The 27605-nt window shown below is 43.5% G+C and overlaps 1 pseudogene across 1 annotated transcript in view; it reads left to right on the top strand.

The window, feature by feature from the left end:
• The first annotated feature begins 6217 nt into the window (after window positions 1–6217).
• LOC309560288 overlaps window positions 6218–27605 on the top strand; it is a 34024-nt pseudogene continuing 12636 nt past the window's right edge. Inside the window, exons 1-5 of the transcript XR_014226203.1 lie at window positions 6218–6391; window positions 11595–11739; window positions 12923–13117; window positions 13329–13422; window positions 25792–25894. The product of XR_014226203.1 is annotated as an uncharacterized misc_RNA (transcript). The remainder of the gene's footprint in view (window positions 6392–11594; window positions 11740–12922; window positions 13118–13328; window positions 13423–25791; window positions 25895–27605) is intronic.

The raw sequence follows: 27605 nt of genomic DNA, 5'->3' as shown, positions 1-27605 counted from the left end.
TCACAGAGCAATACAAGTTCATTAAATTCTTCTTCACTACTAGTGACAAGGTGAAGCAGCAGCCTTGCCGCACTCAGTTATCTCTAGACATCCCAGCAAATTGTGCATAGTTCATTCAAGTTTGAGTATCCCACTCATCCCTTCTCCTATCCATGTTCTCAAATAAAACTACAAATAAACAAAACCCCAAACACTTTAAAGATGCTAAACTGTTGTTTTGTTGCCATGGGTAACCCAGGGGAACCTGTAACCAGCAGCTCCCAAGGGGGTAGTGCTACATATGAATATAAAATTGCGCACACTCGTGGAATGGCGGCAAACATTGGTACTTAAAAATCTCCATAGGCGACCCTTGAAACATTTCTACAGGTTACCAATTTAGAGTTACAGAGGAGGTCTAGGGCTAGAATTATCACTCTCGCTCGATTGATCGTGGTGATACCTCACATGTGTGGTTTGAACATCATTAAATATGTGGGCGCGACTTGCGTATGCATTCGCTTCTGTGCACAAGCTCGGTGGGACGGGGCGCTTTAAAAAAAATGTTTTCTCTTATTTATTTTACCTTTTATTTTTATACTGTCCCCGTAAAAAAAATTTTTTGATCACTTGTATTCCTATTACAAAGGATGTAAACATCCCTTGTAATAGAAATAAGCAGGACAGGTCCTCTTTAATGTGAGATCTGGGGTCAAAAAGACCTCAAATCTCACATCTACACTGAAAAGCAAAAAAAAGTCTTTTTTTTTTTTTATCAGAAAAAAATGGGCCCTTTAAAGGCCGTTGGGAGTAAGCAAAGTTTGACGTCGCTCCAGTCCTCCAAGGCCATAGAGTCAAGTGGGGGCCATCTTGCCCTCACTCAACTTCCTGCCTAGGAGGGGAAAGGACTGGATTGTTTTCCCCGCTACTGACGGCTCTGGTAAGCGGGGAAAATGACCGGGAAGCGGTGGGATGGGGGCACCTCTCCCGCTGCCCATAAAAGTGATCCCACAGCAAATATGCCACTGGTACCACTTTTGTGTGAAAGAAGAGTGCCGTCCTGTAAAAAAATACCGGGGTTATGGCAGCTAACTGCTGCCATAACCCCAGTATGTAACGTCAAAGTAGCGTCGTAAAACTGAGGCAGGTGCTCCGGAAGTGGTTAAGTTTGCCATTAGCCAAGTAATCTATAATTTACTGCAGCAAGATTTCAGAAAGCACCTGACAGGGTTGCTGGGAGTGTACTTCCTAAAGTATTTTTTTAAGAAACTTCTGCTTAACCGCTTGCCGACTGCTCACAGTATATTTACTGCGGCAGTCAGCCCCTCACAGGCAGAGTGACGTAGGTCTACGTCGCTCGCCTGTGAGGCTCTGGGGAGCGAGCGCGCGCCCGCGGAGGCGTGCTTCCGCGTGGTCACGGACCCCCCCGCGCGTGTGACCAGCGGACCCGATGTCCGCCGGTCACTCTGCGATCGGCGGGGGAGAGGGAGAATGTCAGGCAGCTTGTGTAAACAAGCCACCTGTCATTCTCCTCGCTGTAAAGACACTGATCACACGGATCTAGTATGTAGATCTGTTGATCAGTGTCCTTACAGCTCAAGCCACAGCCAATCACAGTAGAAAGCACGCCCCTAGGGATACACACAGCCCCTCCCTCCCAAATAAAATTAACCCCTTCACTACCAGTGTATTTTTACAGTAACCGTGCATATGTATAGCACTGATTACTGTAGAAATGTCACTGGTAACCCCAAAAGTGTCAAAAATGTCAGTCAAGGGTCCGATCTGTCCGCCGCAATGTCGCAGTACCTCAAAAAAAAACGCAGATCGCCGCCATTACACGTTAAAAAAAAACAACAAAAATGACAAAAATCTTTCCCTTTGTTAGTAAACGCGATAACTTTTGCGCAAACCAATCAAAATACGCTTTTTGCGATTTTTTTTTTTTACCAAACATAGGTAGCATAAAACAAATTGGCTGAAAATGTTAAAAAATTTTGATTTTTACATTTTTTTTGGGGAATTTCATATAAAAAAAAATGTGAAAAATATTGTTATTTTTGCAAAATGTACGCTCTTTTTTTGTTTATAGCGCAAAAAGTAAAAATCGCACGGGTGATCAAATACCGCCAAAAGAAAGCTCTGTTTGTGGGAAAAAAAGGACGTCAAATTCGTTTAGGTACAGCCTCGCACGACCGCGCAATTGTCCGTTAAAGTCACGCAGTGCCGAATCGCAAAATACCCCCTGGTCGTTTAGCAGGAAAATCCTCCGGGGCTTAAGTGGTTAATAATCATGTTCCAGGTCTTCAATCTGATTGGTGGCTTCCTGTAAGTGTACAGCAGCATGCAGTAGGTGTTTTAGGATTTCTCCCAAACTTTACAGGTGGGGCTCTCAGGACACAGGACTACCCACTAAAGTGACCAAAGTGAACCTGGCAAACCATAACAATCTTTAGACTCTACATTGCATATATAGTGAGGCTTGGCTGCCACCTGGCCAGTAAAAATTTGATTTTTTTTCCAATGTTATTAATAGTAAAATCACCATAAAACCGTTATTTCTTTTCAGAAAAGGTGACAACCCTATGTGAGGCGCGCCGAATATGACCGATAGGTACAATCAGATTGGGACATTCCCAGCAGACATTTCTATTTGACCTATTCAGTCTTGGCACCACCAGCTTGGAGCTTCTGTAAAGCTTCCAGTAGTGGGAGAACTGGTATAAATACTGCAGTCACCCCAATGTTCACTAAGCAATAAGTATCCCCATAAACAAACCCCCCCCCCCCCCCCCAAGAATGAACACTTCACTCCTACACTAAAACTCTAATTACCCAACACTAAAGCGGACAATACGCTGATCAAAACTCAGTTGATATGAACATGTGACTGTCCCTGCTCAACAACATCCAATTGTCTGACATGCTGGAAAACGTTTACTGATCAGCAACTGCAGCTCCTGAAAAATGTATTCTGACCACTAGGGGTGCCGCTGTCAGAATATAATGTCCTGATGGGAGAGACGCACAGGCAGCCACAAAATGCACAACAAACTTCTTACAGCTAGGCTCACACCTGTGCGTTTTCAGAAGCACAGGAACGCATGACAAACACTTTACCATGCTTTCCTATGGGCCCTGTTCACACCTCTGCAGTGTGTCTTTGGAAGAGGTGCAGGGACTTTTTTTTTTTACGTGCAATGGTGCGTTTTTGGGTCTGTAGACTTCAATGTATTTTCTTCAAAAATGCATGTACGTGTGTATTTGGCATGGTTTTGTGTTTAACAACCAGTCTCCTGCAAAAAAAAAAAAAACATAAAGAATGAAAATGCATCAAAAACAAGCTACAAAAAATGCATGAATGCACGGGTGTGAGCCTGGAGTTACGGAGTGTCCCAGCCTTGAGAAAGGTGGGCTGTGCCCCATTACCATGAAAACAGAAAAGGTGAACTCCAAATATCCTAAACACCGGTCTGCACATAGAAGCTGTGATGTCCCGTGCTGCCGATGTAGCGGTTTGTACAATATGCAATACACAGCCCCAGAGTGAGCATTCATCATAACGCTCGCAATGGCAAGCACTCATTGGTCAGCATGACCACATAACTGTGCTGACAAATGAGAAGCCTCTTTCTTCTGGGACACCTTACTGGAAGAAGCCACCTCAGATGTGCTTCTCATCAGTCCACACAGCCATGTGACCATGCTGACCAATGAGAAGCGCATTGCCATTGTAAGCATTATAATTGATACTCGCTTTGGGGTTGTGTGTTTTGGTGTAAGGACTACTGCACTGGCAGCAGGGGGCAGTACATATATCATATATTCTGAGGGGTCCACAACAGCGACTTCAGTAACTAAAAGTGGAGATCCACCCAAAAGAAAAAACTCTGCTTGTTTGCTTCCCCCATCGACTCCCCCGCAGCCACATTTGGCACCTTTCAGGGTGAGGGAGGAGCGGGTACCTGTTTTTAACAGGTACCCATCCCCACTTCTGGGTGACCTTGCTGCGACAAAGTCCCCTGGAAGTTCGCCCTCCTCCTCCTTCTTTCCTCGCTACCGGGCCATTTACAGAGTGCAGCGTGGTTCGCGCATGCGCAGTGTGGAACCGGCGCTTCACTGCTGGTTTCCCTTACAATGAATGGTGGCGGCAACAACCGAAAGCTTATTGAAAAATTGTCTGAGGCGCTGACATCGTGGGATCCCCGGACAGGTAAGTGTCCTTATATTAAAAGTCAGCAGCTACAGTATTATATAGCGTATATATGCATTGTACACTGTATACAGTGCCCTGTGAAAGTATTGGGCCCCCTTGAACAGGGGTACATTTATACGGAGACTTGATTACACACAGGTGGATTCTATTTATCATCATTAGTCATTTAGGTCAACATTGGATCATTCAGAGATCCTCACTGAACTTCTGGAGAGAGTTTGCTGCACTGAAAGTAAAGGGGCTGAATAATTTTGCACGCCCAATTTTTCAGTTTTTTATTTGTTAAAAAAGTTTGAAATATCCAATAAATTTCGTTCCACTTCATGATTGTGTCCCACTTGTTGATTCTTCACAAAAAATTACAGTTTTATATCTTTATGTTTGAAGCCTGAAATGTGGCAAAAGGTCGCAAAGTTCAAGGGGGCCGAATACTTTCGCAAGGCACTATATATACACTAGGGCCACTTTGTACAGGCTGGAGGAAGGAAGGGAAAGGGGAGACATGATTGAAACCTTTTAATACATCAAGGGGGTGATTAAGGGCCAGGAGGGCAGTTTTTTTAATATGAAACCAAAATCAAGAACACGCGGACATGACCCCAAACTTAAGGCCCGTACACACGTAGTGATTGTTGGCCGTAAATATTCTGCCGCCGAACGATCGGCCGATTGTCGGCTTGTTAGTATGATGCTTCTGACAACCGACTCCGACTTTTCGGCTGAACAGAATCTTGTGTGCATGCTATAAAATTTTTGTTGGCCGTCACCAGAGCGGCCGATTGTTCGCCAGTCAGTACAGATTTCGGCCGACAAACAGCAGATTAGCAAGACTGGGCATGCTCAGAAAATAAAAAAGACAAGGAAAGTTAACCATCACATGACATCACTTCTGCAGTCGGCTGTTGTTGGCCGACAAAATTCGTGTGCAGTCTTTTGCACTTTTCAGCCGACAGGACAGCACCGGACAAAAGACAGCCGATCGTTCGGCCGACATTCGGTACGTGTGTACGGGGCTTAACTGGAGGAAAGTTCAAAGCGAATCTCAGAAAGTATTATTTTACAGAAAGGGTAGTTCATGCTTGGAATAAACTACCAGCAGAGGTAGTGACACAGTCTACAGTAAATGGCTTCAAACATGCTTGGGACAAACATAGATCTATAAAGATAACAAAAAGGAAAACAAACAAACAGAATAAAAAAAAATTGTCAGACTCAATGGACTAGTCGGTCTTTTTCTGCCGTTACTCTTTTAGATTTCTATTTGGAGTTGGATCACAATTTCATTTTTTTTTTTTTTTTTGTGAAAAGCCGAACTTACCCTTTAAGTCCTGTGATTGCCTCTGTTATCAGAGGCTTCTACAGTATGGAGAAATATGGGGAAACAGACTGGAGATGATTTATAGGCCAGATCCTGCAATGCATGTCCACAATGGGAAAAGACAGAATGTTTATGAGCAGTAAAACCTTTTACCATTGCACCCACACACATGTAATAGAGCTGTATGTTTTTGTGCGGTGCGGGAAACCTTGCGATTTTGAACATTTCCCACACTGCGCAGCCTTCAATGCTCTCACTCTTTACCAAACCAGAGTAAAATAGATCTGATCCAATGTGACATCACATTATCATCATTCTCTATACTGACTACCCAATAATCCTGAGCTGCAAACAATTATACTGTATATATGTATAAATTGCAATAAGAGGTGTACTATAAATAGATGGAGATCTCACTGGCCAATCACCATAGAGAAGAAATGGGATAATCATCACCACAATGATTTCTATTCCCAGCAATGAGGACATTTCATGTAACAATGATGACAGCTTCTCTTTCTATCTCCAATGTAACCCTGCACACATCTCTCACCCCCATCCCCCACTCTGATCCTCTCCTCCATGCTCATTGGCTGCTGCACACACCAGGGACCCCGCCCCCTAGCCTCTGGGGCTGATGGGAGTTGTAGTCCCCGGATCTCCTCCCTGCAAAGCCAAGCTATCCCAGCATGCCCTGCAATCCGTTCGGGGACAAACATCCAATCAGAGCTGGGACTCGGCATTGAGCTGTCTGGACTTGTAGCCAGTAGGAGATTTCTGGAAGCACTACAAGTCCCACAATGCCTTTGGGGAGCTGTAGAGGTGAGCCAATGAGAGCTGAGAGTCAGCAGCCCCGCCCACTCACATGGTAGAAGCAGGTAAGAGCTTTGTTGGGGTAAAAGTTGTGTGTTTGGTGTGTGTGTGTATATAGGATCCATCCATGTGTGCTGGGGGAGGGGATCCATTTCTCAGCTCATAGGATGGAATAGGAAATGTTACTTTCTGTAGACTTTTCCCCTCTTCCATCTCCTAGCAGTGGGGGACACAGACACCCCTCCCCCACCACCCTGCACCCCTCTCCTACCCCACCCTGCACCCCTCCCCTACTGACTTTTCTATACCCATCACCTATTATGCAGCTCCTGTCACTGCCCATAGGAGGCGCTATGTCCTTCCCTGATCCTCTACACTGGGGGGTCCCATCCAGGACACAGTCTGGAGGTGTTTGTATGGATCTCCTCTCCCAGTACAAAGACATACTGGGGGGGATCACCCTCCCCCCCCCCATCCCCACTGATCACCCCTGGGGGGGGGGGGTCTGGAGAGGAGATGGAGATTGGATTGGGAAGGGACTGATAAGAATGATTGTACTGTCAGTGGAGTGAGAATTTATACACATCGGTATCAGCAGCCCTGCATTAGCGTGGAGTTTTGTACTCTAAATGCAGCTCTATGGGAATCAGCACATCTACAAATAATAATATGCGCTGTGTTTGGGGGGGGGGGGGGGGGGGGCTGCGCCCCGGGGCCGTACATATCTGCACATTTTATATGTTAAAGGTCTTCAGATGAATTATATGTGTCTATAGACAATTACTTTAGATGCACAGTATATATTACACAGGATCTGATGGTAGCTCTGCCAGCAATAACCTGCATTCTGTGCAGTAAGTACTCATAGTGTATGCTGATGTAAAATATAAATAATATTAAATAAAAAAAAAAAACAGAGTGTGTATATGTGTGTGTGTGTATATATGTGTATGTATATATATATATATATATATATATATATATATATATAAAATATCAATCTAGGGCTAGAAGTGTCTGTATGGAAGTGTAACCCTTTGATTGTGATCCCTGGTTTAGTGGCTGCCTCTCTCTTAGGTACCCAGGGATGTTGGAGACACATGTCCATCAAAGGGTTAAAGTGGGGCTCAAAGCTGCACAAGGTTTTTGTATTCAAGGTTAAAGCAGACCTTTTTCCTAAAACAAAACACTTAACTTTTTTTTTTTTTTTTAATTCACCCCTTTTTTTTTTCCCCAGTCTACTTCCAGCTTTCCCTGAAGGCAGTGACGATGTAGCCCCGGCCACACTGGTATCCCATGGGAAGGTAAAGTCAGCATTGCTATCATGGAAACCTCCTGTACCTAAACCGTAAGAGCTCACGGTATTGTCATACTGCGCATGCGCATGACGAAGCACACAACACCATGCCCTTTCATCTCGCGCATGCGCTGTACAACACTACAGCCATCTTGAGTGCTGTTAACCACTTGACCTCTGGAAGATTTACCCCCCCTTTTTGACTGGGCCATTCTTTAGTGACAATTTTGCGGTCCTGCGACACTGTACCCAAACAAAATCTATGTCCTTTCTTTTTTCCCCATAAATAGCTTTCTTTTGGTGGTATTTGATCACCTCTGCATTTTTTTATTTTTTGCCCTGTAAACAAAAAAGCCAACAATTTTGGGAATAAAAAAACAATATTTTTTTTTTTACTTTCTACTCTAAAAGATATCCATTAAAAAAAAAAAAAAAAAAAAAAATCACAAATATATTGGCCAATATGTATTCTGCTACATGTTTTTGTTAAAAAAAAAAAAAAAAATACCAATAAGCATGTATTATTTTTATTTATTTCTGGAAATTATATAGCGCTGTCAATTTATGCAGCTCTTAACATATACATTGTACATTCACATCATATATATATCATAAAATAGTTCAGATATTGAATTTTACCAGTTCTTAGATATATATATTTCCCCCATTGTTTTCGCCTGGTGATCCAGCCAGAAACACAATTCCTTTCTTGGAGTGACAACACTCGCTTCCTGTCTGCATTTATGGAGGAACAGAGTTTTCACCCTCCTGGTTTGAACTCTTAACGCCTCGCCTTCTCATCATTCCCACTACATAGGGAGGATGTGTTCTGACATTCACAGAAGAAGGCTGGAAAAGCTGGCAAAAATGTACTTGGCTTGAATAAAACAAAATAATTGCAGCCACCACATCTAAGGCAGGGCTCGATAAATCCCAGGCACCATGGCGCCTGGGCTGCTTCCACACACCCCGCATGCACCTCCCTGCTATGTATGTTGGGCTCCACTTGCCCATCTGCGGGCCCGGGACCGATGTAGTGGGCGCTGCCGAGGAGAGTGGACACACATCCGCTCCCCTTCCCTTCTTGTTGCTGTCCCCGTTGACAGTTTCCCCAGCCATGAAGGCTGGGAAAGAACGTAATGCAGTGCGATGTGCTTTGCATTACATACAGGGGAGACATGCATTTCTCATTAAAGAGAAACCTGTCACCCAAAAAATCATTACATTTGCCCCTATGTGATGAAAGAAAAAAGTAAAGTAAAAAACAATATATATTTTTTTTAATTGTAAAGTTACACCCAAGCACATAAAATCCCCCCCCCCCAAAAAAAAAATGAGGCCCCCCCCAACGTGTTGGGGCGCCTACGCCTGAAAACATTGATTGTGATACACATGTTGCAAATCGCCATGCACTCCAGAATGAGAACAATAATTCAAGCACCATACATCCTTCATAACACTAAACTGATGACAGTTAGGTGGCTTTTAAAGTGTCGCATGTGGAAAATACAAGGTACTGAAGTTTATCGCCATTTCACGGATGCATGCAAATTTAAGGTTTGACATGTTTGGTATCTATTTTCTCAATGCAACCTTGGCTTATATATTTTACAAAAAAATGGGTAATTTATTGCATTTTGGTTTCTCCCCCCCCCCCCCCCCCCCCCCTCTACAATAAGCTTTAACCACTTTACGACTGCTCACAGTAATATTACTGCGGCCGGAGGCTCGCTCCCGCTGTTTTCATTCACAGCGGGAGTCGGGCCAGGGGAGGAGCAGCGGCGATCGCCGCTGCTCTTACCCGATCGTCGGGGATCGAGTCTGGAGATCCGCCCGCTGTGTGTAAACACAGCGGGCGGATCTCCATAGTGACAGGGAGTGACAGATTGGACTGTTCAGCATAGCTGGACATCCGATCTGTCCATGACTCACTCAGTCACCTCCCCCCCCCCACACGTTAGTAAGCACCAGGCATACATTAACCCCTACCTCTCCAATAAAATTAACCCCTTCCCTGCCAGTGTCATTTTTACAGTAACAGTGCATATATATAGCACTGATTACTGCAGTAATGTCACTGGTACCCCCAAAAGTGTCAAAAATGTCAGTCAAGGGTCCGATCTGTCCGCCGCAATGTCGCAGTCCCGCAAAAAAAATCGCAGATCGCCGCCATTACGCGTTAAAAAAAAAAACACCAAAAATGACAAAAATCTTTCCCATAGTTAGTAAACGCAATAACTTTTGCGCAAACCAATCAAAATACGCTTATTGCGATTTTTTTTTTTTACCAAACATAGGTAGCAGAAAACAAATTGGCCAAAAATTTTCAAAAAAATTGGTTTTTACATCTTTTTTGGGGGGAATTTCATGTTAAAAATATTGTTATTTTTTCAAAATAAACGCTTTTTTTTTGTTTATAGCGCAAAAAGTAAAAATCGCACAGGTGATCAAATACCACCAAAAGAAAGCTCTGTTTGTGGGAAAAAAAGGACGTAAATTTCGTTTGGCTATGGTGTTGCATGACCGCGCAATTGTCAGTTGAAGTCGCACAGCGCCGAATCGCAAAAAGTGGCCTGGACGGAAGACAGCAAAATCCTCCGGTGGTAAAGTGGTTAATGTGTTTTTACTGAAATGTTGTATTTCCTAGACGGTAATATCGTGTGACATAAAAAATTGGAACTACAAATATTTTATTCTCTAGGCGGCCCTCCATCTGTTCAGGAACTACAATTCCCATCATGCCTAGTTATGTCTGTGAATGTCAGAGATTTACAATGCCTCATGGGAATTGTAGTTCCTGAACAGCTGGAGGACCGTAGTTTGGACACCCCTGCTAGGGTGTCTGTTTTTAGAAAATATGTTTTGAGGGGTTTTATGTAATCTTCAGGCATAAAATAATTTTTTTAAACGTGTGCAAAAAAAAAAAAAACTGTTCTGGCCACGAAAGGGTTCAGGGATAAGTTCACTTTCAGGCTCGTTTCACACTGATGCGATGCGAGAAGGCTGCGAATTCGCAGCCTGTTCCCGCATCGCAAACGCACCCTTGGCAGTTCACACTGCCATATGCGATACGCTGGGAGTGTCAATGTAATGTTAACGACACCCCCAGTTTGCAGTTCGCACAGGATCGGATGGCACAAGTGTGAACCACTGTGCGATCCGATCCTGATGCGGCTCAAAAAAAAGGTCATGTGCGACTTTACTGCGGGTGCAGTGCGAATTTAGCCATACAAAGTGTATGGCTGAATTTGCACCGCACAGCCAATCGCATGTAATGAAGGAGCAGTGCGCTCCGATATTATATGCGATCGCCGCAGCCGCACATATGTGAACCGGCACTCAGGAACATGTTCAGTCTGTAAGCTTTGTTAGGCCCCTTTCACACTTGCCGCTCCGTCTGCGGACTCCGTTTTTCTCAGCGGGGGATCGATCTGCCAATCCCCTGCTGAGCAGGCGGATGGCAGCTCTGTCTCCGCGCTGTCAGGTCCCCGCTCTTCTCTATGGGGGAATCCCATCCGTTCCACCAGACGGATGGAAAATAGGGTTTCCATCCGTCTGCATTTGACGGACAGGATCGGATCGAATGTCAGCGGACATGTCTCCACTGACATCCGATGCCCCATAGAGATGCATGGGGTGACTGTTCAGATCCGCCTGAAAAACTGACAGGTGGATCTGAACGGTTCGCCTGTTTGAAAGGGGCCTTAAAAAAAACTGGCTCCTAACTCCTAGATTCAAAGCAAATTCGTAAAGCCCTGATCTAAGTACTAGTGAGCGGCAATCTATTACATTTTTGTTGTTGGGTTTGGATATCCTTACATGATGGAAGTAGTTCTCAAGAGATGACTTGCACCTTGTTTAGTACACCATGTGACCAAAGCAGTCAAAGTCTAACGTTGGGTACAGAGAATATTTGTGAGTGGATTTTAGAGGAAAGACATCCTAGATAACTGTCTTCTGCCTCTTTTTAGGGTGCTATGAAGCTTTGAGAAATATACATTACCTGTCCAGAGAGAGAACTTACTGAGCTTATCTAATATGGTGAAGGAGAGAGAGCAGTTGGCAGAAGCCATATTAAATCATGCCCTGGAGATCATCTGCTTGTTGACGGTGGAGGTAAGGAGGGTTGGCTGAAGGAGTAACCTATATGAAAATCAGCAACTGAAATAGACGTCCCCTTTAAGGGCAATATATTGGATACAAACAGAACTACATAGGAAGGACGAGAGCTAAGTAAATTTAGTCTCCTGTGATCTGTGCTGCCCCCTACAGACACCGTTGCAATTTAGCTTAAAGCGCAATTCCGCCCAAAAGTGGAAGCTTTGCTTATCTGTCTATGTATTCTATGAGGGAATACAAAGCTTCCTCTGAGTGGCTGAGGCAGAAATCGTGACATCATCCTCCCTCCCCAGCCAATCAGAGGAAGCTTTGTATTCATGCATAGAATATATGGCTTCCTATGAATGGCTGAGGGGCGCTCACCCTGACTCTTTGTTCTGGTAGTGCGACAGAAAGTTTTGGTCCCACTGCTGGAACACAGCACTGTATACTGTTCCTAGCTGAGGCTAAATACAATATTATAGCAAGCGCAACTGTTCACTAAATAGTTTGTTTGAACCAGCTTGGCCCAAATTATTTAAAGGGAAATTAAATGTGGAGTTAGGCTATAAAATAGAAAACTGTCTGTCTGCAGCCGGGTCCATGGCTGTACCTAACACTTGGTCATGTCTCAGTAGACATCCACATACCTGCTGTTTGGCAGAGCTATTGGTAGAATATATTATTGAGTTGTCTGCCTAAAATAATACTAAAGGATAGAATTTTTGCTGGATAAAAATAAAAAAAAGGATTTTCTACTCACCTGTTCTGGGCAAAGATAATGCACAAAAATGTAATTTTCCTCCTTTGTTGCCAGTCCCCCACTAGGGCTTTCTGCTTCTCCCTCCTTAGCAAGCTAGGCGCTATGGAGGTACCCATGCTGGGGTGTGTACATCCATGGACACACACAGTGCCAGTAAGCCATGCCCCCTTCCATCCTCACCGGAGTCTGACTGACAGCAGCAGGAGCCTATGGTTCTGACCAGGAAGTGAAGGGAGCAGTGCTGCAGCCAAGACATCGATGGAGCGGTGACAGAAGCCAAGTTAGTGTTTAGGGCTGGGGTAGGGAAGAACAGGTAGGGGGGTGTTTTTTACCTTAACGAAGGAATGCATTAAGGTAAAAAAAAATAACATTTTGACTTTAGAAACACTTTAACAACTGAAAATACTTTTTTTAGACGATCTTTCTCTGTTTGTGCAGGACTTTATTGTTGTGAAGAGACCCGATGGGACCCGATGTACATTCAGCATTCGTGCCACAGAGGTTAAAAGCAATGAGTGTGACTCCACTTCAGGATGTCCGGAGCTCTCCTTTACTCTCCTGGGAATGGAGGACAAGACTCAGGAGATGATTGCAGAACTGGCCAAAAAAATCGTCCAGCTGTTGTCCAGTGAGGTAGGAAATTCATTCATAATCTAAATCTATATATATTATTTTTTTCCTTCTCTACCAGATTCTAACAGAGAGCTTGTATTTATCTATACAACTTTGGGTCTTTGCCTCGTCCACATTACTAGCAGTTAGCAGATCATTTTTCTCCTTCTACTACTTCTTTCAATGTTGTCTTATCCTATATAAAATGTTTTTTCCTCCCCTTTTATTTCAGGTGACATGTGAGGACGTTGCTGTTTATTTCTCTAAGAATAAATGTGAATATCTGGGGGAGCAATCTAAAGACAGCCAGGATGCCTGCACCATTGGTGAGAAAACAGATATATCTAAATGAAAAAAGCTCAGCGAAAAACATTCAGCATCTTCACAGTCTATTATCAAGCAAGTTACCTGTATATAGAAATGTTAATTGTGCCTAATCAGCACCGTGAAAGATTTTACACTTTTGATTTCCTCCTTAAAAAAATAGCAGTGCACTTCTTCTACCTAGACCAGGCATGTCCAACCTGCGGCCCGAGGGCCACATGAGGCCTGGAACCTCAGGCAATGCGGCCCACTGCCCCCTGACAATTTTTTTTTTTTTTTTGCTGGGGAGGAAGGAAGTCAGGTCGGGGGCACGGCCACAGCGGCTTCCAACTAACGGTAGGCAGAGGCTGCCTCAGAGGGGGGAGGGGAGCATGTGCAGTGTTTCTGACTCCTACCACCATGACCACTTCAAATCACTGAAGTGGTCATGGTGGTTAGAGTGTTCCTTTATTGTCTCTCAGAAGAAGTAAACCTCTGTATACTGATTCCATTTCATTTGATCATCCTCTAGTTGTGTTAAATCAGTGTGGGGGGCGCGGCAGCGCGGGAAGGGCACGGCGGCATTTTATTTGTTATATACCTTAACTATAGTATATATTTAATATGCGGCCCGAGAAAATTTCTCTACACTCAATGTGGCCCAGAGAAGCCAAAAGGTTGGACACCCATGACCTAGACACTCCTGTGCCTTCAGTCTCTTTGCTGCATATGTGCATTGCAAGGCATTACTCCTGACTCCCAGATTTGGAGTGAGATTTGGTAATTTCATTGTTGTGGTGATCACTATTCTCATTGCTGGAGAGGAAGATGTACCTGAGGATCCTCAGTGCAAGTATCTCCCTGCTTCTGCTTCATTCATTCTGTGGACCCGTGCTTCCTCCATTTCTTCTGCTGCTTTATAATAATAACCCCACCAGTCATCAGGAGGGCAGCTCTAACATGAGAAAGCAAAGCCCTGTCAGTGTTCTTAAATACAAAGATCAGATTTTGGGGATAAATATGGTAAAAAATAAACTTTGGTATTTTCCAGTATATTTTGTTTGTATTTTTGATTCCCCCCATTTGTCCTCTTGAGCCAAATCTTCATATCCAGTTTAAAGTCTGTCACCCTGCTATAATGTTGACCTGTAAGTGAGGAGCACCTTCTGGAAGTGCTGCTAGTTGCCTGTCCATGTCTGGCTTCAATCTGTCTGAGATACTCAACCAACAAGCATGCAAAAGTCAGAATGCCTTCTCTCTATAATTGTTACTAGTCAGTGACTTGGAAAATACTAAAGCCAGGCAGCTATGATTTCAGAAGGAGAGGTCAGTGTATGTAAACCTCAAAAATGTACTTCTCATATTTGCTCTTGTTTGGTTAAATATAACTTTGAAAGTGTTTGTCCTATCTGTTTGATGAGTGCAAAAAATGCCTGTTGCTCCTGCTTAAAATATTGTGAGAGGGTAAATTCCTATGCTTTTTGTCTGTGTGAGTGATAAGTTAGCATTATTCCCCATCCTCGATTTTACTTACAGTACACCTCCCTTCTATGTTATGGGGAAGAGGAGTGGGAGCTGTTCTGCACAGTAGTTGCCCATGCACTCCACTGATTATTTATTGGGAAAGTGGTGGAGGATGTTTATTGAAAATAACAATTTTTAATGTGAAGTTCTCTTTTAATTTGTTTTAGAACAGCCAGCAGCCCCAGTGCAGCGAAGTACAGAAAAAAGTTACCCCATCGGATGTTACATTAAGCAGGAGCCGGAAGAAGAACCTCATTCTTCCACTGGCAAGTATTCAATGCAAGGTTTATAAAAAAAATTCTGATTAGTATTATAAATGGATTTGTACTTGGTGATGTTTTAGATCCCCTTGAAGCACACGAGTCCTGGTTTCTCTTTCATTTGTTTGTTATATCCAGCTGCCCAAAAATATATTGGTATTCTAAAGTTAAAGTTTATCATGCTTATATTTTGTCTTCTCTGGTTCTTCCCTCCTGCTCATCAACATTCTGATGGCCTTTTTAAATTATCAGAGTATATTGGGAGTGACTTTGCTGGCTTAAGGATGTTTAGGGAGCCCATACCGGTACCCTTTGGTTGAGCTGATACAGGTGGTTGTAAGGCAAGGCACAAGCACACTCCTTACATTTAGGAGAGAGATTAGCAGATTGAGCTTCCTCCTGGATGGAACTCTCAGATTCCGATAATGCGTCCTATCCCTCCTCCTACTCAGGGACTGAAGCAGCCATGAGAGTAAAATCTGAAACAGACTCCAGAGAAGGAGGCTGAGAAATCCTGCTTGTAGAACCTGAATTCATAGGTATTCAAAAGGGCTGAGAGGTTCCCCATAAGCTCAGAGATGATGGATGAGAACTTCTCTCTGGACAAGCAGGAGGAGGGAGGTGTGCCAGGAAGTGCAATGGAGTCCTCAGAGGATAGGAGAGACTCAAATTGGGGACCATGGCTGACTAAACTACTAAGGTCTTGGGGAGAGACTGTGGACTACCCCTTCTTCAGGACCTGTGACCTGGCACGGGCCGCAGACTTTTACTCATGCAGTGACTAAACCCTGCCTAGGGGGTACTCCACAAAATTGATAATGCTATGTGCTGTCCCCCCCCCCTTAAAACAGAGTTCCACCCAAAAGTGGAAGTTCCACTTATCTGTCTCCTTCACCACCCCCTTTGGTACCACATTGGGCACCTTTCAGGAGGGAGCGGGTACCTGTTTTTGACAGGTACCCATTCCCACTTCTGTCAAAACTCGCCACGGCTTCTCTGCAGGTTTCCCTTACAGGCTATGGCAGCGGCAGCACCTGAGAGCTGATTGAAACATTGGCTGGGGTGCCAACAACGCTGGATTCCTGGACACGTATGTGTCCTAATATTAAAAGTCAGCAGCTACAGTATGTGTAGCTGCTGACTTTTCATTTTTCTGTGGGGGGGCTGGAGCACTGCTTTAACAACACAGTGCCCCTTTCAGTCTCTGCCTCCCCTGCATAGTCTTGCCTTCGGCAGGGCAGAGGCAGTTATCAGCTTGTGTCTATTCTCCCAGATCTCCAATGTCATCCTGTCAGCAGGGCAGGGGGCGGGAGGAGCTGCAGATCAGGATGGAGGGCGGGAGCTGCCAAACTTATGTTAATAAGCAGTTGTTTACCTGCCTGTTTGCGGGATGTGTGTGTATATAGGATTCACTCTATGTATGCTGGAAATGGATGGATGGATGATCTCCATTTCTATGGAGAGGAGAAAAGCTTTCTTTCTGGATCCCCCTTTTTTAGCTCATAGGATGGATGGATGGGTGGATTTGGAAATAGGAAGTGCTACTTTGTGTAGACTTTTCTATCTAGGAGTAAATTCCTTTTTCTTATCTTTCATCTCCTATCTTCAATCCCGTACCTCAACTGCAAGATCTCACGGTATTGTCTTGCTGCATATGCGCAAGATGAAGCACACAACACCATGCACTTAATCTCGCGCATGCGCTGTATGACACTACAGTCATCTTGAGTGTTATTAAAGTGGAGCTTCATGAAAATTATAAATATGGGTAAACAGACAGGATTTTTAATGCAGAAAAGGCATGCTTTGTCTCTTCTGTATTAAACGTATCTACCTGCCTGTCCACCTCTGTACAGTGAGCTGCGCACGCACAGCAAACTGTAGAGATTTGGCAATGCCGAAGCCAACCGAACTTCTGCGCATGCATAGGAGTGATGTCATATCTGCCCGGCCAATTAAAGTGGCTGGTGCTCAATACCTGGAAGCTGGTCACTGAAAGATGTCAGCAGCCGGCAGGGAACTCCAGAACATCACACGCTGGAGCCAAGGTGATTATCGTTCTGCTCTAAGCTGCCAGCAATTTTGACACAGAGATTCCCAGAAATGCTCCAGAAGAGGTAAATATGAATACTTGGTGGATTACTCATTTCTCATTTGTAATTGAAAGCATATTTTTTTATAATCCAAAACCAGCCTACACATTCTTTTAATTTCAAGCTTATTTATCCCCCTCCCCCCCCCCCCAAAAAAAAAAGTTAATGTTTTGAATTTTACCAGTTCTTAGATGTGGGGGCTGCATTAGTTGCCCTAATTTAGGTATTTTCCCAGTTATTTCTCTGGGTGATCCGGCCAGTAGTTCAATTCTTGTCTTGAAGTGATAACACTCGCTTCCTGCACTGTATCAATGGAGGAGCAGAGTTGTCACCCTCCTAGTTTGGACTACAAAGACCTCCCTTTCTCATTATTCCCATTACATCGAGACGATGTGTTCTGCAGTTCACAGAAGCCGGCTGGAAAAGCTGAAAAATGAGGTTTCACTTTAGTGAAGAGAAAGTTACAAGGACGCTGGGTTTTTGGCATGATCATTAGGTATTTTTCTGTAATAGCTGAAAATGTACATAGCTTGAATAAAAGAAAACAAATGCAGCCACCACCTCTAAGGTCTGGTAAGATGCAACATGTTTGTTGTTTGAGTTTTGATATCTTTACACAATGGAACTAGTTGTCAAAAGACTACTTACACCTGATTTAAAGTAGAACTAAAGAACCATTTTATTTTCTTTCATTTTGAATAGAGTAAGGGAGGGTTATAACCGTCACTTTATTTTTTTCCATCTGTGTCTCTTTGGGGAGATTTACCTTCACGTCCTGTCCCATAACCAAACAGGAAGTGAGAGGAAATCCCTGCAAATTAGGATAATTCCATGGAGACTCCCAGGTTACCAGAAGTAGTGGCCCCATCTGAAGATTTCCCCTTTATTAATTTCCTGGGGGCGACTCGAAATGTGGGATTTTCTTTTACTTCCAATGATAATAATAGTAAACAGGACAAGGGGAGAGGGCGAATCTTGCTAATGAGGGCACAGACCGCAATATAAACTGTCAGAGCCCTCTCCACTTTATCCAAAACTAGAAAACTAAGTTTTGCCTTTAGTTATACTTTAATACACCAGGGGGGTTATTTACTAAAGCTGAAAAGTGCAGAATCAGTCTCACTTCTGCATAGAAACCAATCAGCTTCCAGGTTTTATTGCTAAATCTTAAAGCTTTAAAAAATTTAGGTCAGCAGCCACAAATACTGTAGCTGCGGACTTTTAAAATTGGGGCCCTTACCTGTCCAGGGATCCCGCGATGTATGCATCCCAGCTGATTTTCGGATTGCCTCTCGGGTGCTGCCGCTGCAGTTTGAGGTGAGGGAAACCCAACAGTAAAGCCTTGCGGCTTCACAGCCGGTTCCCTACTGTGCATGCGTGAAGCACACTGCACTTTCTAACTGGCCCGGAGGTGGAGGAAGGAGGAGGGGGGCCAAACTTCTGAGGGACTTTGCTGTGGGGGAGTCTCAGGGAAGTGGGGACGGGTACCTCTCAAAAACAGGTACTTGTTCCCCCCTGAAAGGTGCCAAATGTGGCACAGGAGGGGTGACTTAGATAAGCAGAGCTTCCACTTTTGAACAAGCTGAAGTTAGAAGCTACATAGTTACATAGTTACATAGTTAGAGAGGTTGAAAAAAGACATAAGTCCATCCAGTTCAACCTATGATGTGTGTGTGTGTGTGTTTGCTTTTAACCGTACATTGTATACCCCTGTATGTTGTGGTCTTTAAGGTGTCCATCCAATAGTTTTTTGAAACTATCAATGCTCCCTGCTGATACAACTGCTTGTGGAAGAGAATTCCACATCCTTACCGCTCTTACAGTGAAGAACCCCTTACGCACTTTAAGGTTAAACCGCCTTTCCTCAAGTTTTAGTGAGTGGCCACGTGTCTTATTGTATCTCCTTTCTCTGAATAGTTTGTTCCTTATGCTCGGGTCACCAGTACAGTATTTGTACATTGATATCATATCCCCCCTCAATCGTCTCTTCTCCAGAGAGAATAGGTTCAGAGCTTGTAGTCTTTCCTCATAGCTGATGTCCTCCATTCCCCTAATTATTTTTGTTGCCCTTCTCTGGACTTTCTCCAGTTCCAGCACATCCTTCCTGAGGACCGGTGCCCAGAACTGGACAGCATACTCCAGATGTGGCCGAACCAGAGTCTTGTAGAGTGGGAGAATAATCTCTTTATTTCTGGAGTGAATCCCCTTTTTTATACAACCCAGTATTCTGTTGGCTTTGCTTGCGGCGGCTTGGCATTGCATTTCCACATCCTGCATAGAAGATATTGGCATGCCTAATTTAGTATCATCTGCAAATACTGAGATTGTACTAGATATCCCCTCCTCTAGATCATTTATGAATAAATTAAACAGGATTGGTCCCAGGACAGAACCCTGGGGGACCCCACTTTCCACACCCACCCAATCCGAGTACTCCCCATTAATCACCACCCTCTGTACTCTCCCCTGGAGCCAGTTCTCTATCCAGGTACTCACCTTATGGTCCATACCTACCTTCCTTAGTTTGTACAGTAAGTGTTTGTGGGGAACGGTGTCAAAGGCCTTTGCAAAGTCCAGATACACCACATCCACTGGCTTACCTTTATCTAAGTGGCAGCTCACTTCATCGTAGAAGGTTAATAGATTGGTTTGGCACGAACGATTTTTCATGAATCCATGCTGATTACTACTTATAATACCGTTTTCGTTACTAAAGTCTTGTATGTGGTCCCTTATCATCCCCTCCAAAATTTTGCAGACTACTGATGTTAGGCTGACCGGCCTATAGTTACCCGGGATATATCTCGGCCCCTTTTTAAATATTGGTACCACGTTGGCTTTTTTCCAATCAGCTGGCACCATACCCGTCTGTAAACTATCCTTAAAGATCAAGAATAATGGCCTGGCAATCACCTGGCTGAGCTCATTAAGAACCCTTGGGTGCAAGCCATCCGGTCCCGGGGATTTATTTATGTTAAGTTTCTCTAGTTTAGCTCTAAGTCTATCCTCTGTTAGCCATGGCGGCACTTCCTGAGGTGTATTATTTAGTTCGGCCTTACAAGCGGGGTTCGTGTAGCCCCCCGATTCCTTTGTGAAGACTGAAGAAAAGAAGTTATTTAACACTTCCGCCTTTTCTCTGTCCTCTGTGGCCATTTTTCCTTTATCATCTTTTATGGGGCCAATGTGCTCTGGCCTCGCTTTCCTACTGTTTATATACTTAAAGAACTTCTTGGGGTTCTTTTTACTCTCCTCCGCTATATGTCTCTCGTGTTCTATTTTAGCCGCCCTGATTTCGTCTTTACATTTGCTGATTGGTTTCTCTGCAGAAGTGAGCCTGATTTTTTGCGAACTCCTGCTTTAGTAAATAAACACCAATGTGACCAAAGCCGGCAAAGTCTACAGCTGGGTACAGAGAATATTTGTGAGTGGATTTTAGAGGAAAGACATTCTAGATAACTGTCTTCTGCCTCTTTCTAGGGTGCTATGAAGCTTCTAAGAAATATACATTACCTGTCCAGAGAGAGAACTTGCTGAGCTTATCTAATATGGTGAAGGAGAGAGAGCAGTTGGCAGAAGCCATATTAAATCATGCCCTGGAGATCATCTGCTTGTTGACGGTGGAGGTAAGGAGGGTTGGCTGAAGGAGTAACCTAGGGGAACCAGCACCTTTGGGGTCAATATATTGGATACAAATAGAACTACATAGGATTTCTTGTGTAGGAATAGGGCTGCAAAAAAATAAAGTCTCCTGGGATCTGTGCTTCCCCCAACAGACACTGTTGCAATTTAGCTTTAGCAGAATCTGCAGTAGTACAAAATAAACTTTCCTTTTAGAAGAGGAACAATAATAACTCTTGTCTAATTTTTACTGCTATCCGGGGTTCCATTATAGAGCTTCACTCCTACGCCTGTCCCTCTGACAGTGGTTTCATCAGGAAGGAAGTGAGGAAAGGTCTGCAACAAGCGAGCAGACGGAAATAAATACTCAACAGGGGTTCTAGCCTCCCCTACTTTACTAAAAAAAAACAACATTTTTACGCTTTTCTGCATGCTGTTGGAGAGTTCCCCTTCTTTCCTGTCTGGTAAATTGTCAGCAGGACAGGACGTGAGGGGAAATCTGTCTAATGAAGTCTCAGGTGACAGTAAAAACCTGACCGGGTTTCTAACCCTTCCCCGATTTAAAAAAATAAAAAAATTGTAGAGGCCAATATAGAAGCACCTTCATTTGCATTTTTTTTTTTTTTTTAAGGTATTTTTATTGAACAAACAAAACACAATACACCAAAAGAAAAAGGGCAGTACATTATAAAAGAGAGGATACTCATAAACACACAGAGCTTCCTCTCAAATCAAATGGCATAACAGAAGCAGTACATATAACACACCGCAGTCATGGCAAAAGGAGCACAATAAAGATCCCCTAGAGGGGAACACAATATCATATGCAGCATATCATTGTATTCACAGCAAAAGAAGGTGCAACAGACATCGCCTAGGTAGGGTCAGACACCGAGGAGGCAGTAAGGTCAGAGTCTACCCAGAAAGACCAGATCTTCCGGAACTTCTTCGGGCAGCCTCTGGCCTCTTACGTCAGTTTATACAAAGGCAGAGCCTGATTAACAATAGAGATCCAAAATGGAACGTCAGGGGGTGTGGAAGACTTCCAACGGAGAGCAATAGCTTTCCTAGCATAAAAGAAGAGCAAACGTAAAAATAGTTTTGTGCGAGCGGGGGCATCCTCATCATCCACATACCCTAGTAGACAACGAAGGGGGTTACAAACATTAGACAACTGAGAGATAGTATTAATAAAAGCCGTCACCCCCGACCAAAAGGCACGGATAGGTGGGCAATCCCAAAACATATGAAAAAAGGATCCCTCATCGTCAGAACACTTAGAGCAGAGGGGGGTGGATAATTTACCGATTTTATGAAGGAACTGAGGAGTGTAGTATGCTCTATAGAGGAATTTCAACTGTATGACCCTATCCCTGGAGGAAATCGCAACCGGGATTTGTTCAGGAAGGACGTCATGCTACACCTCCTCCGTCAAGTCTGGGACGTTCTCCCGCCACTGGGACTCAACCACAGCCAGGCGTTTAGACTTAGAATGTAAAAGCCTAGAGTAGTATGTAGAGACCAACTTCTCATGCGAAGAGTCAGAAAGGAGATACTCCAAGGGGGATGGTTCCAGCGAGACCTCCCGGAGGCCAAACTGTGCGGCCGCCGCATGTCTCAGTTGTAAATAGCGGAAATGAGCTGTAGATGGTGCGGCAAAGGTAGATTGCATGTCCGCAAAGGACCGAAAGGTTCCCCGGACATACAGGTGGGAAACAGATTTCACCCCAAGGCGGGCCCAAAAAGAGACCGTCGTCCCGACCAAAAAACTCCCGCAACCGAGGATTATGCCAAAGGGGGGCATTGGGGGAACACAACCCCGGAGGGTCAGTGTCGCCCTAGGTGGTAGCCGCAAAAATTCGTAGAGTGTTCATTTGAATTTTAACCTCCCTGGTGGTAATCCCGAGTGTAGCTCGGGGTTAATTTTCAGTACCAAAAGCGGTAACCCCTAGCCACACTTGGGGTTACCCTGTAGTGAAACTTACCTTGTCCCATTCTCTGTTTGTGCAGGATTTTATTGTTGTGAAGAGACCCGATGGGACCCGATGTACATTTAGCATTCGTGCCACAGAGGTTAAAGGCAATGAGTGTGACTCCACATCAGGATGTCCGGAGCTCTCCTTTACTCTCCTGGGAATGGAGGACAACACTCAGGAGATGATTACGAGGCTGGCCAAGAAAATCGTCCAGCTTTTGACTAGGGAGGTAGGAAATTCACTATTAATATAAAAATATATATATATTTTTTTCCTTCTCTACCAGAGTCTAGCAGGGAGCTTGTATTTATCTATACAACTTTGGGTCTTTGCCTCGTCCACATTACTAGCAGTTACAAATAACAATTGCTGTGATAATGTGCCCAAACACCTATTATTGTGTACATCAAAATACTAAGAGAAAGATGGGGCTTTGTATGGGCAATTGGAGAGAGGATGATCACAATTATCACACCATATAATTAATTTAATCTGCCGCAGATCTCTGTGACAAAGATGGATGTTAGGAGTCCCTCACTTTGATGGCAAGGTCTATGATATGGCCAATACATATGGATATATAAAGTGTACTCTGTGAAGCATCTGCCTCATGTATACAGTGGTTCTAACAGAGACCCCGTTTATGTTGATGTAATATTATACAAGGAACGTATCTGGTGCCTGTAATCTTGGTGTTCCTGTGATAATTTTGAGAGGATACTGACTGTGAATTCTCCCCCAAAATCTACTTATTTGAAGTTATTCTATTGCATATAACCTCTTGCATATATCTGCCTGCACTGATCTGTCCCTCAATGCATGTGTCTGCCAAGGTCTCTATCGCAGCTGGAAATATCGGTCTGCCTTGGACTCTCTGGCCCTGAGAAAGCCCTGTTGCGAAACGCGACGGCTTGCTGGGGACCCTAGACCATACTATCTAGAGACCGTAACCTCTAATGAGATACACTGTATCAGCATTCCCCATGGGAATATATTTCTACATATGCGTTTTTCTTTTATCCAGTCTTTCTATGTAGTTATAGTGTATTTTGTTTTTTGTCTTTTTTTATATATATATATATATATATATATATATATATATATGTATGTATGTATGTGTGTATATATATATATATATATATATATATATATATATATATATATATATATATATATATATGTGTGTATGTCTGTTCAATAAAGAGAGCAATTTTAATTAATTATATGGTGTGATAATTGTGATCATCCTCTCTCCAATTGCCCATACAAAGCCCCATCTTTCTCTTAGTATTTTGTATTACTAGCAGTTAGCAGATAGTTTTGCTCCTTCTACTAGTTCTTTCAATGTTGTTTTATCCTATATAAAATGTTTTTTCCTCCCTTTTATTACAGGTGACATGTGAGGACGTTGCTGTTTATTTCTCTAAGGATAAATGTGAATATCTTGGGGAGCAATCTAAAGACAGCCAGGATGCCTTTACCATTGGTGAGAAAACAGATATATCTAAATGAAAAAAACTCAGCAAAAAACATTCAGCATCTTCACAGTCTATTATTGAGCAAGCTGCCTGCATATATAAACCCTAATTGTGTCTAATCAGTACCTTGAAAGATTTTACACTTTGATTTTGATTTCCTCCTTAAAATTAGCTCTGCACTTCTTCTACCTAGACACTCCTTCAGTCTCTTTGCTGCATATGTGCATTGTAAGGCATGACTCCTTCTGACTGTTAGTCTCAGCAGATTTGGAGTGAGATTTGGTAATTTCATTGTTGTGATGATCACTATTCTCTTTGCTGGAGAGGAAGATGTACCTGAGGATGCGCAGTGCAAGCATCTCCCTGCTTCTGCTTCATTCCTTCTTTGGACCCGTGCTTCTTCCATTTCTTCTGCTGCTTTATAATAATTACCCCACTAGTCATCAGGAGGGCAGCTCTAACATGAAAAAGCAAAGCCCTGTCAGTGTTCTGAAACACAAAGATCAGCTTTTGGGGATAAATATAGTAAAAAAATAAACTTTGATTTTTCTCCAGTATATTTTTTTTTTTTTTTGTTTGTATTCATGAATCCCCCAATTGTCCTCTTGAGCCAAATCTCCACATCAAGTTTAAAGTGTCACCCTGCTGTAACATTTACCTGTCAATAGAGAAAAATAGGTGAAGAACACCTTCTGAAAATGCTGCTAGTTGCCTGGTCATGTCTGGCTTCAATCTGTCTGACATACACACCCAGCAAAAATGCAAAAGTCAGAATGCCTTCTCTCTATAATTGTTACTGGCCAGTGACTTGGAAGATACTAAAGCCAGGCAACTATGATTTTCAGAAGGAGAGATCAGTGTATGTAAACCACAATAATCTTATATTTTCTCCTGTCTGATTAAATATAACTTTGAGGCTGGCTTCACATTGATCCAAATTGGATGTGGGTTTCCCCGCATCCAAATCGCATGACAGGAGAGTTTGACCAGCTCTCAATGGAGCCGGTTCACACATCAATAGGGTGGCCTAGGTCTGAATTGCAGAAGGGTCCTGCGCGCCTTTGGCTTAGTTTCAGGTGCAAATTCAGGCAAAAAATCAGACTTGAGTTTTACCCTGCCCCCCCGCATTGACCCGCGTCCAGCCTGAAAGTGTTTTTTTCCTATCTGTTTGAGTGCAAAAAATGCCTGTTGATCCTGCCATAAATCTTGTGAGACGGTAACTTCCTATGCTTTTTGTCCGTGCTGAGTAATAAGTTGGTGTTGTTCCCAATCCTCTCTTTTATCATCAGTACACCTCCCCTCTATGTACTGGGGAAGAGGAGGGGGGGGGGTGTTCTGTACAGTAGTTGCCAATGCACTCCAATGATTGTTGTTTGGGAAAGTGGTGGAGGACGTTTATTGAAAATCCAATTTAATGTGAAGCTTTTTTTAAATCTGTTCTAGAACAGCCAACAGCCCCAGTGCAGCGAAGTACAGGACAAAGTTACCCCATCAGATGTTGCATTAAGTTGGAGCCGGAAGAAGAACCTCATCATTCCACTAGCAAGTATTTAATGCAAGGTTTATAAAGAATTCCGATTAGTAATATACATGGCTTTGTACTTGGTGATGTGTTGGATTACCTTGAAGCACATGGGTCCTGGTTTCAGTTCTATCCAGATGTGTAAAAAAATATATTGTTATTCTAAAGCTGAAGTGTAATCTGCTAATATTTTGCCTTCCCTGGTTCCTCCCTCCCGTTCATCAACATGCTGATGGTCTTTTTAAGTCAACAGTGTATTGGGAATGTCTTTGCTGGTTTAAGCATGTATAGGGAGCCCATACTGGTGCCTTTTGGTCGAGCTGATACAGGTAGTTGTAAGGCAAGACACAAGCACACTGTAAAAATAGTATCCTCAAATTTAGGGGAGAGATTAGCAGATTAAGCTTCCTCCTGGATGGAGCTCTCAGATTCCAATAAGGTGTCCTATCCCTCCTCCTATTCAGGGACTGAAGCAGCCATGAGAGTAAAATCTGAAACAGACTCCAGAGAAGGAGGCTGAGAAAGCCTGATTGTGTAGACCCTGAATTCATAGGGGCTGAGAGGTTCCCCATGAACTTTTGCTTCCAAGTGGATTCATTGGGAAGGTAGGGGTTGATCATGAAAACAAGTTAAAACACCATCAACGCGTTTCATGGCTCTTTAGTGCCCACTTCATCAGGAAAAGGTGTACAGTACACTGGATGAAATACGTAAAAATATGACAAACCTCTTCAATGTGGATCCAGAGGGTGAAGGATATATACAGTAAAAAAATGTATATGATTTTAAAATTGATAAAATGGCCCTTTTAGTTGTGGTGATTGTAAGGATCCAGTGCCAGAAACAACATTGCAGGCTGTCCTCTTCTTCTTGGTGGGGTCTGGGTAGTGTTCCCCAAGGCTCAGCTGAGGAGTCATCCATAAAGCTGCAAAAGACAGAAAGTTGATAGTTTGCTCCTCTGTAAAAAGAGGAAAAATCCATGATCTTGGAACACTAGGAAAAAACTGAGGCTTGATGAAAGTGGGAGGAATTAAATATTCACTCTCCATTTAGCTTCTTTCTGCCAGTGTCCAATCACCTGAATGTAGCCGCATATAATCCATTATTTAGATCAGGGGTCTACAACAAAGGGCCTGTTGGTGTCAGTGGGAAGAATGCTGCCTGTTCATTGGTGTCAGTGGAAAGAATAGTGCTTCTTTGTTGTCAGTGGAAAGCATAATCCCTCATCATTGATGTCAGTTGGAAGAATTGTGCCTCTAAATTTGGTGTCAGTGGAAAGAATAGTGCCTCTTCATTGGTGTCAGTTTGAAGAATAGTCCCTCATTGTTGGTGTCAGTGGGAGGATTTGTCCTTTGTTGTTGGTGTGCGTGGAAGGAATAAACCCTCATCATTGGTATCAGTTGAAGGAATAGACCCTCATTGTTGGTCTCGGTGGAAGGAATAGACCCTCATTGTTGGTCTCGGTGGAAGGAATAGACCCTCATTGTTGGTCTCGGTCTCATTGTTGGTCTCGGTGGAAGGAATAGACCCTCATTGTTGGTCTCGGTGGAAGGAATAGACCCTCATTGTTGGTGTCAGTGGAAGGAATAGACCCTCATTGTTGGTCTCGGTGGAAGGAATAGACCCTCATTGTTGGTCTCGGTTGAAGGAATAGACCCTCATTGTTGGTCTCGGTGGAAGGAATAGACCCTCATTGTTGGTGTCAGTGGAAGGAATAGACCCTCATTGTTGGTCT

Source organism: Pelophylax lessonae (genome assembly GCF_965119305.1).
Source record: "Pelophylax lessonae genome assembly, chromosome: 7".
NCBI classification, from domain to species: Eukaryota; Metazoa; Chordata; class Amphibia; order Anura; family Ranidae; genus Pelophylax; species Pelophylax lessonae.
The sequence above is the reverse complement of the archived record's forward strand: the minus strand, read 5'-3'. Positions and strand labels throughout refer to the sequence as shown.